This window comes from Microtus oregoni, unplaced genomic scaffold (genome assembly GCF_018167655.1).
Source record: "Microtus oregoni isolate MIOR12 unplaced genomic scaffold, Mior012 000005F_ref0000423, whole genome shotgun sequence".
Lineage (NCBI taxonomy): Eukaryota > Metazoa > Chordata > Mammalia > Rodentia > Cricetidae > Microtus > Microtus oregoni.
This window is the reverse complement of record NW_024543064.1, coordinates 6,179,674-6,193,874: the sequence shown is the minus strand read 5'-3', so window position 1 is coordinate 6,193,874 and position 14,201 is coordinate 6,179,674. Positions and strand designations below refer to the sequence as shown.

The window sequence follows — 14,201 nt, the reverse complement described above, 5'->3', positions numbered from 1 at the left end:
TTTTTGAGATTATAATATAATTGTAATATAATATAATTATAATATATTACACCATCTCACTTTGATTTCTTTCCTCCATGCCTGCCCTATATTTTTTTCCTTGTTTATTTTCACTTTCATGGCCTCTTTTTTGAATTTATTGTTGTTACAGACAAATATGTATTATATGTATTCCTAAATATATAAATACAGCCTGCCCAGTCTATATAACGTTGTTTATATGTTAGACTGACCATTTGGTATTGGATAACCACAAATAAGTGTAGCCGTCACCTCTTATTAAAGAAATATCTCCAGTTTTAGTGGTTTTAGTTTGTTTTTTTTGTTTTTATTTTTTGGACATTTATTTATTTTGCATGTATTGGTGTTTTGTCTGCATGAGGGTGTCGGTCCCTAGAACTAGAGTTACTTATTGCTGTTAACTTCCATATGGGTGCTGGGAATTGAACCTGGGTCCCAAGAGCAATTAGTGCTCTTAACCACTGAGCCATCTTTTCAGCCCCTAGTTTTGCTTTATTGGGCTTAAATGAAGCGTCCCTTTGTGACCTGACGACTGGATGATAAGCAGTCATTTTGTCACTATTTGGTCCGGCTTGGTAAATGTTGTTGAACCCTGGCCTTTTCCGTAGCCTGATGCTCAGTGTATGGCTCTAACCCCATTCTCCCTAGTAGTATGCTCACCACAGGAAGGCCTGCTACTCTACCATTATAAAACAGGGCAGAATAGCAAAGTCCTCGTCATCTCAGTTTATTCTTTCTTCTCCATGGTTAGGGTACTTAAACATTTTGGTGAATGAGAGGTGATGGATGATTGAGGATTGAGATTCAACCTTTTCTGCCAATTTCTCTTTTTATAGCTAACCCACAGAAAAGAGTGCTTTCTTCTCTGACACATGTAAACCAGCACTGCTATAGATAAATTCAGTTTTGAAGGGATACAAATAAAACAGTTCGTGGGCACATGAAAGGGGATCAAATGAGTATAATAAGAAAACCAAAGGACAAAAAAGGAAAAAGAAAAAGGCAATAGTGTTGGCTCTTAGCACCATTCTTTCGAAGATCAAAGGACTCGGTTACATGGACTCATGCCGTGTGCAGCCATTGACTGGGCTGCCATCCGATTCACTGGGGATGAAGCTGATGTCTGTATTTTTTCTTTCAAGCTAGTGTTAGAGTTGGTTATAAAAGAGAAAGGCGAGCTTTGTCCTTCGGTTACCGTAAATCAAAAGGAAAACAGAATTTCTCTGCAGCCTTTGCTTTGTAAGTTGTGGTGTCTTAGCTTCTCCTTCCCCAGAGGGTTTGTTCTCAGTCTGGACTCAGTTGAGAAGTGTGTTGAACAGTGTCAACCAGCCAGTTTTGAACCCTTGGCCTTGACCATCCCTCACCTTTATGTTTCTGACAAATTTTATGTAGAAGTCTGCTTTCTTATTTCATGACCCTTATTCATCATTACAAAAGTCAGCATCTTGAGTAAATTACTGCTTGGGTTTTCCTTATGCCCAGGGAAAAATTTTTGGTTGACATTGTCACATAAGAGTGAAAAGTGCCAGACGGAAACAAGATGACTTCAGCCTAATCCTGCCGGTACATAGCTTTGTGAACATAATGAAACTTGTTGATTTTTGAATCATCCTTTTGATACTTGCTCAGGTCACGATACCTGGCAGTGACCTCATGACTTGCACATATATCTTCTGGCTTAACATCAGTATAGCAGGCATGTGAAAAGCACTCATAAAGGACCTTGCATGTGGTGGCCTAACTAATGTTCTTTTTCAGTTATTGAATCTCAGTGAGGTCTATAATATTAGTGTTCAAGGAAGAAAAGCTTATAATAGAGTTATTTATGTACTGGTGATATTTAGTTTACATGCATTTCATTTCTTGGCGGGTTGATTGTGTATTCACACAGCTTTGGGATAGAAAGCACATGCAGCCCTGGGAGAGCGCTGTCATGTGGTAGTTTGCTGGCTGTGCTGCTTTCCCCTTTAAGGTGGTGCTTTGCTGATGTGTGGTGTGGCTGTTCTGGGGTTGGGAGTGTGTGCTGGGAGAGGTCAGCAATGGCCCTGACGTGGCTGCCATTTTCTAGCTTGCTCACTGTCTTGTCTCCTATTTCTAGTAGTCACAAGAAATAAATATACCAAAGCAGTTCAGGCTACACGCCACTGTCTTACCTAGGGATTCATAATTTAGAAAGATAACTTAGGGCAAATTTTCTGAAGCTCAGGGCCCAAGAATCCATGACTAATTATTCAGAGCTTCTGGTTTTCATTAAGTTCACCTGAATTCACTTACTTCATCATTTTTCCATGAGCAGCTGTCATTATATTTATGGTTAAAATGGATTAATTTACTCTATAGAGGTCTCTTAAGAAGTTTTATTGGGGATGGAGAGATGGCTCAGTGGTTAAGAGCATTGCCTGCTCTTCCAAAGGTTCTGAGTTCAATACCCAGCAACCATGGTGGCTCACAACCATCTGTAATGAGGTCTGGTGCCCTCTTCTGGCCTGCAGACATACAGACAGAATATTGCATACAAAATAAATAAATAAATAAATAAATAAATAGACAAATAGACAAATAAATAATTTTTTTTTAATAAAAAAACAGTTTCATGTGTTGCAGAGCTCTCTGTCTTGCAGTTGCACTTTTGGGGCGGAGTTAGAACATCTTTATCGCTTTATCCACACACAGTAGTGCATGCTGCACAGCATGCTTTGTCCTTGTCTTTGTCCACACATTGTTTAGCTCCTTATTGCTCTGCTAGCAGATGAGGGACTCTGTATTATAAGCTTTATCCTGCGTCCCAATGTCTGGAGTAGTTCTCCCTTTTAAAATAATTTGCTTTTTCACAGGAACCTTGGTGTTTTCATGTTTCCTTCTGTGAAACAATGCTGGCATTTGCCTAGTGGTTGCATTGAACGTGTTACCAATTGATGGAAGAAGTTCATGTTGACTTTAATTTCTTTTTATTTAAAAAAAAATTTTTTTTTCTTGATTTTTCAAGACAGGATTTCTCTATGTAGCTTTGGAACCTATCCTGAAACTCACTCTGTAGACTAGCTGGCCCCAAACTCAGGTAGATCTTCCTGCCTCTGCCTCCCAAGTGCTGAGATTAAAGGCGTGTGCTACCACTGCCCAGCTTCATGTTGACTTTTCTATTTGAGATCAGAGACAGTCTGTTTTCTGCATGGGTTATAGTGACTTGTGTGCTCCAGGAGGGCAGGCAGTTTGTCTCAGGTGAGTTTTCTACAGCTTCCCTCAGTTATTTCTTTCCTAAGCACTAGATTGTGAAACTGCTGAACCTTGCACTCTGATAATAGGACATGTTCTTTTTTATGGACTTTGTCACATTCTAAAAAGTTGCTTGTATATTAAGTCATAAGACAAAATGTCTATCTGATTACATAGCTATGAATTAATTAGTAGCTTACCATGAAAAACAAAATAACACAAGCCTTCTACACTCAGAGAGTTAATACTTCTCATTAAAACAATGTCTGATGTAAGGGGCATTACAAGCTAAAAGAAAAGGTGCTTGTGAAAATGAAACTAAAAATGACATATAATCTTGGCATTTAAGAAATGATTGAAGAAAAATTAGTTGCATTAAACACATCAGTAAAAAAAAATAAGAATTTTTTTTTGTTTTGTTTTTTTTGTTTTTGTTTTTTGAGACAGGGTTTCTCTGTGGCTTTGGAGCCTGTCCTGGAACTAGCTCTGTAGACCAGGCTGGTCTCAAACTCGCAGAGATCCGCCTGCCTCTGCCTCCCGAGTGCTGGGATTAAAGGCGTGCGCCACCATCGCCCGGCAAAAATAAGAATTTTTAATGAATGGATTTACCAGCTTATTAAAGAATGAATTTTAAAAAACGTCAAAAGAATGTTTTGACTTTTTTCCTGGTTGGGTAAAGATGTATTTAGGTCAGTCTTTAAGGGATCTGGGTACAAGTAGGATCTCAGCACTATGCTAAGTTCTCTGTGTGATTGCTACACCTAGAGAAACCACCGTGAGAACTGTACACAGCCATTCACTTAAAACACAGGTTGTGAGTCAAGATGAGGTTCCCAACATGTCTGTGCTGTAGCTCACAGGAAGGCAGGGGACACCTCATAGAAACTGAGAAAGTCATTTCACAAAGATTTCTCTACTTTAATCTAGCCTAGAAAGCCCTCTCTTTGGAGGTCCTGCATTGTGTTTTCTTTTCTCAAGTAAGGATAACTAACTGCAGTTCTCCACAGACATGCTACTGTGAATTCCGTGCTCCCATCCTGAGTTTCCTTTTATTTTACATAAACTTCAGGTATAGGGAGACTTTCCTAGTTATTGATAATTTTATGAAGTCAGTTACTAGGTCATACTTTTTATTCATATTCCCACCCTTTTGTTATACTGCACGCATGTGATGTGGGATAGCTCTGTCCTCACTGTTTGTCCTTTAGCATGTGACCTTCCTGCACTGTCTTCTAATTGTGTAGGCACAGTATACCACTAATCCTGTACAACCCCACTCCTGTTCTCAGAGGATGCCTGCAATCCTCTCAGCTCAGCTTCCCCAGTGCCAGGGTTACAGGTGTGTGCCACCACCCCAGCTGAAGTGAGATTTTTCTAAGGTGTCTCCTTTTGTGGTGGGTGACTGCACGTGGAGCTTTCCTGCCTGTATTTGCAGTCCTGTTAACAATGAAGGACTGCTTCAGGAATGGTGTTGACAGGACCTTAGAAAACTCTGAAATCACACATTTCAAACAGATGGAAATGATGGCAGTTCTCTTTAATATTCAGTCTCTTCTTATTCATTTCACTACACACTGTGAGATAATACCTTACTTTTTTTTTAAATATTTATTTATTTATTATGTATACAATATTCTGTCTGTATGCCTGAAGGCCAGAAGAGGGTGCGAGACCTCTTTACAGATGGTTGTGAGCCACCATGTGGTTGCTGGGAATTGAACTCAGGACCTTTGGAAGAGCAGGCAATGCCCTTAACCACTGAGCCATCTCTCCAGCCCAATACCTTACTTTTGAGCAACCACGGAATGCCAAGAGTGTGTACAAGCGTATAGAAGGAGACTGCTCTTTTGTTTCCATGCCGCACAGACCCAGATATTCACACAGAAACTATATTAATTACAGCACTGTTTAGCCATTCAGGTATATTTCTAGCTAGATCTTACATCTTGAATTAACATATTTCTCTTAATCACCACGAGGCTATGGCTTACCAGAAAGATTCCAGCAGTGTCTGTCTCCTTCAGCAGCTACATGGCAGCTCTTTGACTCTACCTGCTCTCTCTATAAATCTCTATTCGGATTTCCCACCTGGCTTTACTCTGCTAAGCCATTGACAGAAACAGCTTTATTCGTTAGCCAATAGAAGCAACACATAAACAGAAGGACATCCCACATCACATGCATGCAGTGGGAAGTTGGGCCTGCTGTGTGCCTCCAGATCATCTTTTCTTGTTAGTATTGGGTGGGGTTTCTTGAGCTAATGTAATTTGGTTGCTTAGGTTTGTATAAAAGTCACTGTTTTGCCGGGCGGTGGTGGCGCACGCCTTTAATCCCAGCACTCGGGAGGCAGAGGCAGGTGGATCTCTGTGAGTTCGAGGCCAGCCTGGTCTACAAGAGCTAGTTCCAAGACAGGAACCAAAAGCTACGGAGAAACCCTGTCTCGAAAAATCAAAAAAAAAAAAAAAAGTCACTGTTTTGACTGTCCCTCACCTGTAGTGATTGACTAGCCACCACACCACACTCCCATGTATTCAGAGAGTCCTTTTTTATTTCCCAGCCACCCAGACCCGAATAATCACATAAAACTATATTAATTACAACACTGTTTGGGCAAGGACTCAGGCATATTTCTAGCTAGCTCTTACATCTTAAATTAACCCAATTCTATGATCCTGTGTATCGCCACAAGGCTCTGGTTTACTGGTAAGGTTCTGTGAAGGCGTAAGTCACAAACAATGCCACACCAGTTTGGAATTATGATTAATAGGGTGGTATTTATTTAAAGGGGAAAAAACTTACAGATCACTGTCCCAGGCAACAGCCCTCTACGCAACCAGGAAGGGAGTCTAGTCGCCGGTGGAGCAGGAAGTGAAGAGAGAGAGGAGAGGGAAGTGGCTGCTTTTTTAAAGGGAGAGAGACCATGCCCCAATGGGCTGGTATCTCAGCAGCTATAGGCTGGAGGAGTGGGAGGACCTCCTGCAACACCTCCCCCTTTTGTTTAAATAAGAGAGTTCTAAACCTACTATGAAATTATATATAATAAGTACAAATATCATATTCTAACTAGCTTGGTCTTGTATAATAAATAACTTGGCCAAGTCATGAGAGAAAGTAACTACATTTATATAGTCTTCAACCCCATTGAAGATCTGAGAAGGGAAATAATGTTACCTGGGTAATTAGGAAGTTCAGTAAAACAACTTCCAAAACATGCAACAAATCACAGAGACAACTAGCTACCTGGGCAATCACCCAAAGTCACATTAGCAGCGTTGAAGCAACCAACTTTGGCTAAGGCCTAACATAACTGACATACCATTTTCTAAGGCAAGCAAGTTTTCAAAACTATCTTACCCTGTCTTGGCAGGATATGACAGTCCTGTTTTATCCATTGATGCACGCTCTGTATCTTTGTCAGTCGTTGAGGTATGGGCATTTCTTTGCCCAAAGGCTGGTTCTGCCAAAAAGAAAGGCTCCAAGTGGAGTGTCTTTGGTGCTCAGCATTCTCTCGGGAACAGAGTGGTGTTGCCAGGAGCAATTGTGTCTCACTACCACAAAACTCTGAGTTAGATTAAAGGCCATTTTCTACAGCTCTTTGAAGAAGTTGAAGATTATCTATCTATACTGAGTATAATCTCTATATATCTAAAGAACCTGATTAGTCTAATTATAAATGACAAATTTAGATGACTATTAATCTATATAATTCTCAGTATCTACCTAACTTAAAGACTAAGACAATAAACGACTGTGAAACAAATGAGGACAATGACCTCCAAATATAAACAATGTACAAATATACATGGCAGTAGGTAAATATATATATCAATACACAAATATTATATAAGTATCTTAATCAGAGACAGAAATGTACACTGCAATATGGTAAATATATACAATATATGTATCAATACAATATATGTCAATACATAAAAAAATGTTTTAAACAGAGGTAGAAACATGCATGCATACAATAGTCAATATAATTTAACTTTGTATCAATATACAAGACTCTATACCAATGTATTTGTCTAAAAACAGTAACTCACAATTACAAATCTATTATCCCATCATCTCTTTTTTTTTTTTCAAAATGATCCCTGAGCTTATAAAATTCCTCCCCCAACCCTCAATCGTATACTAATTATAATCAACCCCTAAATGATGTCCCTAAACCCAAGGGCAGACTTTACTGGGAGAGGGGACGTCGTCCTCTAGAATTACTTCCAGCTGTCATGGGGGCGACATTCTTTCTGGGGGATCCTGTGAAAGTAAAATGATGGTTAAATTTCAAGATCAATGTCCTTTAAAATTGCAAATAGTCCCTGAGTATTTTGTGCAGGTCTGGCCAAAATGTTGTATAAGATGTGCACCATTTCAGCTAACCAAGTTGGAACTTTCTTGTGCAGCTGGTATCCAAAACAGGTCTTGTAGTAGCGCTATCAGTATCATGACGTCATATCAACCAGGTGGAGTTGTTGTTATGGGGCCCCATCTTCTTCCTGGAAACTTCAAATGTCACTTCAGGAAAAACTCATTGTTCATTGTGAAAAACTTAAACATTAGTCATATAGACATATATAGACATACATATATATATTCAATGAAAGGCATGATAGATATGATAGATAGATAGATTCAATGAAAAGTATGATAGATATGAAGAAAAGCAAAGATGTTTTCTAAACTCATATTTCTTTCTGTCCCATATCATGGCTCTTTACATGAGACAGAAACTCCAGAAACTCTGGGTTTCTCTTACTAACAGGCTTGGAATTGGAGAGGGACTGAGCCAGAGTCCAACTTCAAAACCAGCTTTATAAATTTAGAAATATGGTTTAATATTACACAACCCATTCAGTTTTCTTGATATTTCCTATTGGGCAGGTATTTTTCCATCTGTCAGTATCCAAACATCCAGCGTCCCTTGAATTTTTCAAAGATGAGTATTTTCCTGTGGAGATAGGAACAGAACCCTGCCCCTATTCTATATGTTTTTCTTACCACCTGTATGAATATCATCATTGTGGATGAGTTGTCATTTCTCCTTTCCAAGAGGTTTCTCCTCTTCAAATCGAAACTTTATTAATTTTGATGGTATCCACAATTTTTCTTCTCCTGTGGAAACAAGAGCAAAACCCCTTCCCCAACGTAGCACATCTCCTGGCTTCCATTGAGAGGTCAGCACATCTTTCAAATAAATCAGTTGATTTAGTTCAGCAGACTTTTCCATTATCCAATGTCTTTCTGCTGCTGTCGTTCCTTTCTCATTAGCGTTAAGAAAATTCAAGGTTAATAAAGCATTATGTAATCTATTTCTGGGGGTATTTTCGGTCCCTTTCTGTTTGTTCAGCATATCCTTTATAGTACGATTTGATCTTTCTATAACTGCCCGACCTGTAGGATTATTTGGTATACCTGTAATGTGTTTTATATTATAATAATCAAAAAAGCGTTTCATTTTCTTAGGTACATATGCTGGATCATTATCTGTCTTTATTTGTGCAGGTATACCCATGATGGCCATAACTTCCAATAAATGTGTGATTACTGAATCAGCCTTTTCTGAGCTCAGGGCAGTAGCCCATTAAATCCTGAATATGTGTCTGTGGTATGGTATACATATTTTAATTTACCAAATTCCATGAAGGGGAACACTTCCATCTGCCAGTTTTCATTTCTCTTAGTACCCTTTGGGTTACTCCCTGCAGGCAACGGTGTTTGATTATAGAAAGAACAAGTAGGACATCTCCTTATAATGTCCTTAGCTTGTTGCCAAGTAGTGGAAAATTCTTTCTTTAGGCCTTTAATATTGACATGATGCTTCTTATGAAATTCTGAGGCCTGCAACACACTTCCAATCAATAATTGATCAATCTCAGCATTGCCTTGGGCTAGAGGACCTGGCAGACCTGTATGGGACCGGATGTGTGTTATGTACATCGGACAAAGCCTGTTCCTGATTATGTCTTGTACCTGGATAAACAATGAAGTCATCTGGTATAAATTCAGCGGTTTCAATATGCAAGATAACTCTTTCTGCATATTGTGAATTTGTAACTATATTAAGAGGTTCTTTAAAATCCCTTAGCACCATAAGAATGGCATATAATTCTGCCTTCTGGACAGAATTATAAGGGCTTTGTTCCACCTTACTCAATTCATCTGACTTGTAACCTGCTTTCCCTGATTTATTTGCATCAGTATAGAACGTACGGCTCCAGTTATTGGAGCATCACGTACAATTCTAGGAAGATTCCAAGAAGTTCTTTTTATGAGGTTAAGTCTACCATTTTTGGGATAGTTGCTATTAATTTCTCCCAAAAAATTAGCACAAGCTCTTTGCCATGGTTCATTGTCTTCCCATAACTTTTTTATTTCTTCAATAGTAAAAGGCACTATAATTTCTGCTGGGTCTATACCTGCTAGCTGACGAAGTCTCAGCTTACATTTTATGATTAATTCAGAGACTTTTTCCACATAAGTTTTTAATTTTTTACTTGGTTTATTAGGTATAAATATCCACTCTAAAATAATATCTTCCCTCTGCATTAGAATCCCTGTAGGAGAAATTCTGGAAGGCAATATGACTAGGATGCAGCTAAGATTTGGGTTCACCCTATCCACATGTGCCTCCTGTAATTTTTCCTCAATCATTGTCAGTTCCTTTTCTGCTTCAGCTGTCAGTTTTCTTGGACTATTCAAATCTTTATCACCATCTGAGGTTTTGTTTAAATGAACTATTAGATCAGGTGTTATCCCAACAGCTGGTCGTAGACTGGAAATATCTCCTAACAATCTTTGGAAGTCATTAAGAGTCTTTAAGCGGTCTCTCCTAATTTGTGCCTTTTGCGTTTTAATTTTCTCTAACCCTATTCTGTAACCTAGGTAATTAATAGAATTTCCTCTTTGAATCTTTTCAGGGGCAATTTGTAATCCCCACCTAGGCAAGACTTTCTTTACTTCTTCAAACATCCTTTCTAAAGTATCTTTATTTGAATCACATAACAAGATGTCATCCATGTAATGATAAATTATGGACTTGGAATTGTTTACGAATTATTTCCAATGGCTTACTTACAAAATATTGGCACAATGTAGGACTATTGAGCATACCCTGTGGGAGGACTGTCCATTGACATCTCCTATTAGGCTGAGAATTATTCTAAGTAGGCACTGTGAAGGCAAATTTTTCTCTATCCTTTTCTTCTAACGGTATAGTGAAAAAAACAATCTTTCAAATCAATAACTGTAAGAGGCCATCCTTTTGGTAACAGAGAAGGCAAAGGAATTCCAGATTGTAGTGGGCCCATAGGTTGAATTACTTTGTTGACAGCTCTTAGATCTGTCACCATTCTCCATTTACCAGATTTCTTTTTTACAACAAACACAGGAGAATTCCAAGGGCTCTTTGATTCTTCAATGTGGTGAGCATCTAGTTGCTCCTGCACCAGCTGTTCCAATGCCTGTAGTTTATCTTCAGCTAGAGGCCACTGTTTGATCCATATTGGCTTCTCAGTTAGCCATTTTAAAGGTAGGGCTGTTGGTACCTCTAAAGGTTTGGTATTTGCTGTATGTTCTTGTACAGCCTGAATGGCTGGTGACCTTTTTCCATAATAGCTCATCATATCCTTCCCAGAATTATGAGTTCCTGGAACTACAGGAATGTCAATCTGGGTATTCCATTGCTGTAGCAGGTCACGGCCCCATTAATTTATGGTAATATTGCCTATATATGGCCTTAGTCTTCCTATTTGTCCTTTGCGCCCTATGCATTCAACCCATCTTGTGCTTTGTTTTACACGAGATAGGGTTCCAATTCCCAGGAACTGAACATCTACCTCTTAAAGAGGCCAGTTCGGATGCTAAGATTCTGGGGTAATGATACTTACATCCGCACCTGTGTCTAATAAGCCTTCAATAAAAGTGCCATTTATACAGACTCTTAGCTTTGGTCTTTGATCATTTATAGAAGTCTGCCAAAATATACGTTTACTCTGTCCTACTGGGTTTTTTGACTCATCCTCCACACGTAATTCATCATTTAGACCAGTATTACTTTTTACAGCAGAAATTGGAGCTTTTAATTTTCTTGGTGAGGCACGTTCTCCACTGTGACTGGGAATGACTGGGCCACTGTTGGCTTGGGGGCCTGCAAGAGGCCCCCCAAGGAGTTTCCCGATGATATTGGATTGCCCCGTCTGTCTGTTGTTGACCTACATTCATTGGACCAATGCCGGCCTTTACCGCATCTCCTACATATACCTGAAGGCCTAGGTCTCCTATTTTTGTCATTCCCAGAGGAGATATTATTCCTAGAAATTCTTTGCCTGCAATCCCTTTGCAAATGTCCTAATTTACCACAATTAAAACACCTGGCAGTTTGATGTCTCCTCATTGCTTCGGAATCGCTTCTCCTACCCAAGATTTATCATTATAGCTAAACGTCTCAACATTCATCGTATGCTGAATCCATTCATCCATAGGTGCTGATCTAGACTTTAAAGGCCCAATTATCTTTTTGCATTCTATGTTTACATTCTCAAAAGCTAGAGATTCAAGAAGTATTGGTCTAGCTTCTGGGTCTGTTATCCCTATGTCCAGAGCCTTAATTAATCTTTGCAAAAAGTAAATAAAGGGTTCTCCCTGTCCCTGCCTAATTCTGGTATATGATTCAACCCTTTTTGCTGGATCCTGTATCCCATTCCAAGCATTTAAAGCTGCTTGGTGACATAGACACAGTACTTCATCGTCATAAAGAGCTTGGACCTGTGGATCAGCATATTCTCCTGCACCAAGAATTTGATCTTGGGAAACCTCAACACCTTTTGCTCTTCCTTGCTGCTCCATATGTTTGGATTCTTCTCTGAAATAAATTCCAAACATCAAGGAAGGTCCATTATCTAAAACTGCAGACACTAACTGATGGAAATCATGGGGGGTAGCTCTAGCATTAGAAGCCCAAGTCCTTATCATTTCCTTTACATATGCATTGTGCAAGCCAAAATTAATGGAACAGCTTGCTTAATTTCTTTCAGATCATTCATTGCTATTGGCCTCCATCTATCTTCTCTTACTCCCTTTGAGTCTTTAGAAGTTGACGCTTTGTCAGAATTAAGTATAGGGTATGTTGCTAGAACCCTGGGTAAGCCAGCTCTAATAGCTGGTGGAGACATTGTATCCTGTCCTTGTGCCTCCTTACTCTGTTCACCAGCTGCAATAATTTCTCCAATCTTTTCAAATCTTTTTTATCATTGTTTCTCTTAAATCCTGAATCTCCTGACCTGTATATATTTCCAGTGATTTCACTGAGGCATCAATTTTTTGGTTCCCATTCTGCACCTGTGATTCCAAAGCTTTAATTTTTTCTTTCAAAGATAACATGTCCTCCTTAAACTTTTCTTGTATATCATGTAGATTCCCATCTTGGAGGTACATTCTGTCTGTTACCTTATCAAAACTTTGTGATAAAGTCTGAACGTAAATTCAACAGCCTGAACCCTTTCAGGTAACTTTCTAGTACCCTTGGATATGGAGTCAATTTTGTCTGTCATAGTATCCACTTGTTCAGATAACCTCTGATTTTCAATAATTTTAATCCTGTTAATTAGTTGTTCATTATTAGTTCGTAAAGATTCTATCGTTCTTAGGAGTACCATATTCTTCCTTAATGATAGAATTTGGAAAAGAAAACTGAAACCTAGTAACAAGCAAATCAAGGTATCCCCATAATCATATAAACCTTGTATGACATAATCCATTGTATTAGTAAATATAAATTTACTAATCCATTGTATTAGTGAAAACACAGCAGCAAAATTTGCGTTAGAAACGAAAACTGCCATATTACCTGTTATCCAGCAGGTGGCGCTGTTGCCGAGTCGCGATGAAAACTGGGTCCTGTTTCAGTGCCTTAGTAGATGTTAAAAACTGGAAAATGAAAGTTTCTCAACAAAGTAAATGCAATTAAATCAATTCCAGAGACGGAACCAGAAACCTAGAATCCAGGGGTAGAGAAGAGCAACCTGGAAGCTGCTTATGCCTCCACGTGACAGTCACCCTGAGGGGTTGCAGCTTTCAGCAACTGTGTGCTCTGGTTCGTGCCACTTAAGAGCTGTGCTTGCAAGGGAGATTTAAAAACGACTCAGAAAAGAGCAAACCACGCTGGCAGAGACTACGTGGGCCTGTGGAGTTTAAATCCACGTGGGGAGGCCAAGGCTGCCGCTGCAAGGCACAGGCGGCGGCTGAGGAAAGGAGGGCTCCCACCAAGCCGAACTCGCGGCTGGCAGCCGAGCGGGGAAAGGAGAGGTTCTAAAACCAAACGTTGGGCGCCAAAATGAAGGCATAAGTCACAAACAATGCCACACCAGTTTGGAATTATGATTAATAGGGTGGTATTTATTTAAAGGGGAAAATCTTACAGATCACTGTCCCAGGCAACAGCCCTCTTCGCAACCAGGAAGGGAAGTCTAGTCGCGGGCGGAGCAGCAAGTGAAGAGAGAGAGGAGAGGGAAGTGGCTGCTTTTTTAAAGGGAGAGAGACCATGCCCCAATGGGCTGGTATCTCAGCAGCTATAGGCTGGAGGAGTGGGAGGACCTCCCGCAACAGTTCTGGTGTCTTTTCCTTCTTTAGCTACATGGCATCTGCCTGACTATGCCTTCTTTCTCCCTGAGTTCAATTTAGTTTTCCTACCTACCTGTATTTTCCTCTGCTGTAGGCCAAAGCATTTTCTTTATTAACCAATGGTTATAAAACATTTATATCATATAGAGGGGTATACCCACATCACTCCTAGTTCTTATTTATGGTTTTTTTTTATTTTATCACAAAGTGTGAAGTAAAGGTACTTGTGATACAGTTATATACTAAAGCAATCATTAAACAAAAATTGTAGTAATAAGGGGCGGCGGGGCTGCGTCCCCAGCTCCCCGGCTGCCTGGCTAGCTTATGCCCGAAATAACAACACA

The 14,201-nt window shown here is 39.5% G+C and overlaps 1 protein-coding gene across 10 annotated transcripts in view; it reads left to right on the top strand.

Annotated features, from left to right (window-relative positions):
- LOC121447913 (arginine-glutamic acid dipeptide repeats protein) overlaps positions 1 to 14,201 on the top strand; it is a 372,377-nt gene that overhangs the window by 198,328 nt on the left and 159,848 nt on the right. The gene's annotated exons all lie outside the window — the stretch shown is intronic.